Source organism: Parus major, chromosome 2, assembly GCF_001522545.3.
Source record: "Parus major isolate Abel chromosome 2, Parus_major1.1, whole genome shotgun sequence".
Classification (NCBI taxonomy): Eukaryota; Metazoa; Chordata; class Aves; order Passeriformes; family Paridae; genus Parus; species Parus major.
Window position 1 is genome coordinate 68,317,488 of NC_031769.1, and position 5,415 is coordinate 68,322,902.

Consider the following 5,415-nt stretch of genomic DNA (forward strand, 5'->3'; position numbering starts at 1 on the left):
GAGGAGAGGAGAGGAGAGGAGAGGAGAGGAGAGGAGAGGAGAGGAGAGGAGAGGTTCAGTAATAGCCATCATCTTCAAGTGACAGCAGGCAATGCCACATGTTATGTAGAGCCAGTATTATCAGAAGCACTTGAGAAAATCTGCGTGGGTCAGTGTGACCCACACACGCTGAGTCAAATTGGATCACATATTAATTTAATCTGTTTTTAATTGATACTCTTAAAATGTGCCAACTCAGAAGGTAATTCATCTATGCTCTGGGCTCTTCTGTCTCTCAGACAGGTCCTTAATGGTCTCATAATTTCTCGATCTCTTGCTTCCTGACTAATTGTCGATTAGACCTTTAGCTTTGGTACATATCTGTCCTCTTGGGGTTGGATTCCCCATTATCCCTGGCCTTGCTAGAAGTCTCCAAAAAGCTGTCTGGTCCTGTATGTTGAGGTTATTTTAAAAACTTATAAGAGATCTTCTAAAAAATACCGCTGTGTGCCCACCCATCACTTACACTGTTTTAACTCAAAGGTCTCCCTAGCCACTCCCAGTAACTGCAGCTGCCACAGGGCTGCTACATGACCTGTGCAGTCAGGAAAGGCAAGGCAGAGTTGTTGCTCTCCATGCTCTGGGAAAGCCAGAGTCTATTCCCTTCTTCCAGGCTGCTTTCACATACCCAGAGTTGCACTCTAGTATAAGCACACCTGTGTAGATTCAAGCCAAGAGGGATGAACCCCAACATTTCAGCCAATAGCACAAGTCTGGCTTTAGACCAGCAATCACACAGTAGATGACCCCTTTGGCACTTACTATGCCCCCAATATGATGTATCCCTAAAAAAAAAAAAAAGGAAACTGTGAAAATTAGTGCTAAACAGCTATAGACAGAGACAGAATGGAAATGGGAATTTTTGCTGTATGTAATATGCTGCCCAAATGTAGCTGAACATCTGACATTATTGTACAGAGACACTCTAGAGCAGCTGTGGTACTTGACAGTAGTAATGACTTCCAAATAATTTGTGGTAGATATAAACTTTTATAACTATTTTTTTGTGGGAGTAACAGGACGGGCATGTAATTTGCCCACAACACGGTAGAGAAAACACTTTGATTTACTCGTAAGACCTGTTTGACTACTGAGGGCCTTTTACAAAATAAATGTCTTTATTTTTATTTTAATTAACTTATACATGTTCTTGGATCTATTAGGTAAGGCAATTGTTTTACTTGACAGCTTGTTTGTTTTGGGCTAAAAGATGCAGTATAAAAGGTTAGTGAAATGCACTGCATTTAATCAAGCTTAAAAAAAAGATATACTGGCATTAAACCAAGGCTTTTTAAGTCAGCATTTGAAAAGCACACCTAACCAGCCCTGCACTCTTGCAAGATGTTCTGACTGTTGGTATTAGTAACAAACTGTTTGCTAACAAATGCCCTCCCACTGGGGGAAGGGGAAAAAAAAAAACCAAGAAAAATAATTTGTCTTGAAGACGGCAAACATTGAACATATTTCACTGGAGAAACATCCCCACATGAAAATGCAGAGGAGTATGCTTTGCAGCATCCAGAGGTTTTGTCAGACTCAGAATTCAGAACGGGTCTGGCTGGACTTGTCTCTCTTCCAGTACTCTGGCAGTCTCTGGCAGCTGCTTGGTAAAGAGAAATTTTCCATGAGAGATTTTACAGCATCAGCAGAGATCGAGCTGATGTCACAATGAGGTTCAGGAAACGTCTCAGAAATCTCATGGGTGTAAAGAGAGGACCAAGTGCCAGCCTAGCACTGCAACCATCCACCTCGTTTACGTAGACACAATTTCTCAGGCATGAAAGCAACTAATTACCGAAAAAGTCGAGCTTGCCAGCAAGCATGGGCTCAGCACACGCCTTAAGCAAGGACAGCTTTAGGCAGGACAGTGGAAAAAGACAGAACAAGTTTGAAGGACCAAGACTGCTGATGAGGGAGTAACTTGGAACAAGGGGGCAGAGCAGCAAACATAAAATCATTCCTTAAAATGCCTCCCTGCAACTTCCCATCAGAAATGTGATCTTTTGTGCCTGTGCATATCTTAAAAAAATTCCCCTGCATAGGCTACCTACCTTATCTTTGTCATTAACTCAACCATTCTCTCACGAACACACAATAAGCTTCTATACTGTGTCTGCTTCTCCATCTCTCTGCCCCACCCCACACCAGCACCACCCCCCAAAACTGAAGATTTGGGGCAAGTATGAACTTCACAGGTATTTCTTACTGAGAAACTGGTGGAAAATTACCCAGGGAACCAAGAACACGTCATTCAGTAAACATCTACCACCCTCAAAAAGACAGATAATACAAAAAACCTCATGAGTCATGCAGTACACCTGAGAAAAATTTCATTTGTTAATGGAGTATATTATTTAGCATTAGCTAGCATGGTATTGTTCAGGCCTCTGGATCTTCCTTGCAGGCTAAAAATCAATATGAAATAATAAACAATTAAAAATACCCCTTGTTCCTTTCTGGCTTAATATTAACTTCAACATGTAGATGCACTACCTGTGTTTCACTTGCTTGGGTTGCCAAATATTCGATGAAAGAAAATAAACCAGGAAATTTTACATAATTGAATTAAATTCTTCCTTATGCCAGTTGAAAGTTCCTCTGACCTCATTAGTAATTCTGATACCATTCATGTTGGATCACTTTTTGTAAAGTTTTGAAGTTTCTTTTCAGTGAGAAAAACAGGAGGTATTTCATGGTAAACCTTTTATATACCTTTGTTCATCCAGTAACTGCTGACACTCTCAAAGCTGCTTTTCAGGACAGTGAAACTGTTTCTGGTAGTGGCAAAGCTCTCAATTTTAATTTCTTTATTTTAATGCCACCATTGAAAATAAGGATCATTCAGGGCATTTAGTTGGGAAAAAAAAGCTCAGTTGCACCCTTAACCTTGAATGATTGTCTGGATAGCAAAGAATAGTCTCAATTGCACCATCTTTTTCAACTGGTCAGTCAGTTTTTTATTCTCCATTTATTAATGACTAGTATAGTATAGTATAGTATAGTACAGTATAGTATATTAATTATGTTGCTTACAACATTCATATTACTGAAAAGAATTTACAGTATTAAATATTAAAAAATCTTAAATCTCTTTAAAGCCCTGAGCACCCCAAGATTTGCAAGTCCAGTAAAGCCAGTTCCAGAAAAGTGAGAAGGGTTGAGGCTCCCAGTGAGAGGAAAGCCCATTAGCTGCCCATTAACAGTCTCAGAAATCAGACTTAGCTCCTGAGTCAGTAATCACAGGGAACTCTCAAACAGGGAGGAGTCAAAAAAACTGAAAATGAAATTTTAAAAAGGCCTGCTGCATGGATTCTTACTGGGTCCTTCCTTTCCCAGGAAAGCAGGATGTCAGCATTTCCAGAAAGGCCTGCAGCACTGGGGCACCTTCTAAACACTTGGAGATTGCGACCCACCCAACTTTATTTAAAACTGTGACTGTCACAGTGTGAAAGAAACAATTTCAGATACAGAAGGGAGCTGAAAGGCTACTGAACAAGTTCAGAAAAACGTGATTTAAGCTTGTTTATTGGTATAAGACACCATTTTTGCTTAGTCACTCTCGGACTCAACAACAACTAAACAAACTCCCGCCAAAAAAAACCAACAGGGAGGTTTTTCTTGCCATCTGTTTACTAAGGGAAAATCTAAATATAACTTATATTTAAAAATGTAATCACAAGAATAGCAACATCTGTGTGCAAATGTCCAATAAGTCATAGGTGTATGGTAGGAATAATCCGATAAAGCAGAACCAAGTATTTATTTTATTCTTGTCTTGGTTAAGCAGTCCTTCCAGAAGACACCTGTGGCAGATAAAGCACAGACAATGCTGGCCATCCAGAGCTGGGGGGTATATTGGGTTTATATCTCAGAAGCCATGAGTGCCACGCTGTAGTCTCTCCAATTCAAAACAAAATTCCAAGAGGATGAATTACATTAAACAATCCACACGCAAATTTCACAAGTGAGGCATTAATATTGAAACTAGATCAAGAGTTTAACATGACCCCACTTCAGTTCTTACTCAGCAAACAGAAGATATAAAGGAAATAAAAGATTTCTGTGAGTCTTTTCTTCTTCTACAGAAATGACAACTCTCCACCTGGATAAAAAAACAAGGACACAATTTCCTCTGAACAGACATTGAGGAGTGCAAGCCATCAGACTGATGTGGGACCAGAGCACCTCGTATGGTTGAGGAAAAAGCACTGTCAGCAACACAGCAGGGAAAGTCACTCCAGGAAGGAAAGAGGAACAAGCCACTGCAACATGCTTCGTTTTACTTCAATGAACTCTTCAAAAGTAAATGGTCACACTGGAAAGAAATTTGTAATTACCGAGCCTAAGTTCCTGTGTCCTTCACTTTAAACAAGTGTGGATTAGTCACTTGGTTAATAACTCGGAGCAAACAGAGCAGAGCGTACACACCTCTGCAGAAAATGAGACTAATATTCCCTTCTAACAGAGGCTTACAAACCAACCTAAATCCCACTTTGGCACATGAAGTATTTTCATGGCATCGTACACAATCTGCTTTTTCTGATATGGGAATAGCCATTTGCAATAAACCACTATATTTTAATAATTCCTAATGCCCTTGCTGTCTCACCTGCCAGATCTTATTCACTGCTTCCAATGAATCTTTCGAAAAAAGAAAGAAATGTAGCATAGCAATTGCAGCAGTTTTGAAATTAAACCAAAACACTGTCATTTGAGAAGGCAAAAAAGCTTCTTTAATTCCACGTGTACATTTTTTGTACAAATCTCCTTATCCCTGTCCCTCCATGCAATTATGTTTCACAGCCAAGATTTGTTACCTATTAGCTGAGCACAAATTAAAGTATCAGAGAAAGAGAAAAAGCTGCACTTACTTTGCAAGGCTATAATCCTGGTAAACGAATCAATGAAGGGAGCACAGCACGAAGAACCAGCTGCCCGTGCTAAAACCTTGCTGAGCAGAAGACTCTGTTACTTGCCTACTCATTGACACCACTCCCACTTTCCCAACCCCACTTTGTGCACACACACACTCCCCTCTCACTCTCGCTTTTTTTTCCCCTCCCTTAATCATTCTTCGTGGCAACTCCTACATCGGAGGAGCAAAATGATTCACACCAGAGTTGTCTTTGCCTGCCCAGCCACTGAAGACAACAACAAGCTCTGGCAGGAAAGAGCAGCCCTGCGTGTTGCCTTCAGCAAGCGCCGTACAAAAGGCACCAGACAAGAACGAACGAAGGAGAGAACGCAGGATTTGATGAGCAATTAAACGACCTTCTCAGCAAAACCAGCACTCCAAGAAACTCCAACTGGGACTACCGCTATTTGCAGAAATACTGTAATTGTGAAAAAGTGATCCAGAAGAAAACCAAAACACGC

The 5,415-nt window shown here is 40.5% G+C and overlaps 1 protein-coding gene across 1 annotated transcript in view; it reads right to left on the reverse strand.

Annotated features, from left to right (window-relative positions):
• The window catches only part of SERPINB5 (serpin family B member 5), a 15,210-nt gene extending 10,166 nt beyond the window's left edge, over positions 1-5,044 (reverse strand). Inside the window, exon 1 of the mRNA XM_015620029.3 lies at positions 4,911-5,044. The gene's annotated coding sequence lies outside the window, so the exon portion shown is untranslated. The remainder of the gene's footprint in view (positions 1-4,910) is intronic.
• Between the last annotated feature and the right edge of the window lie 371 nt (positions 5,045-5,415).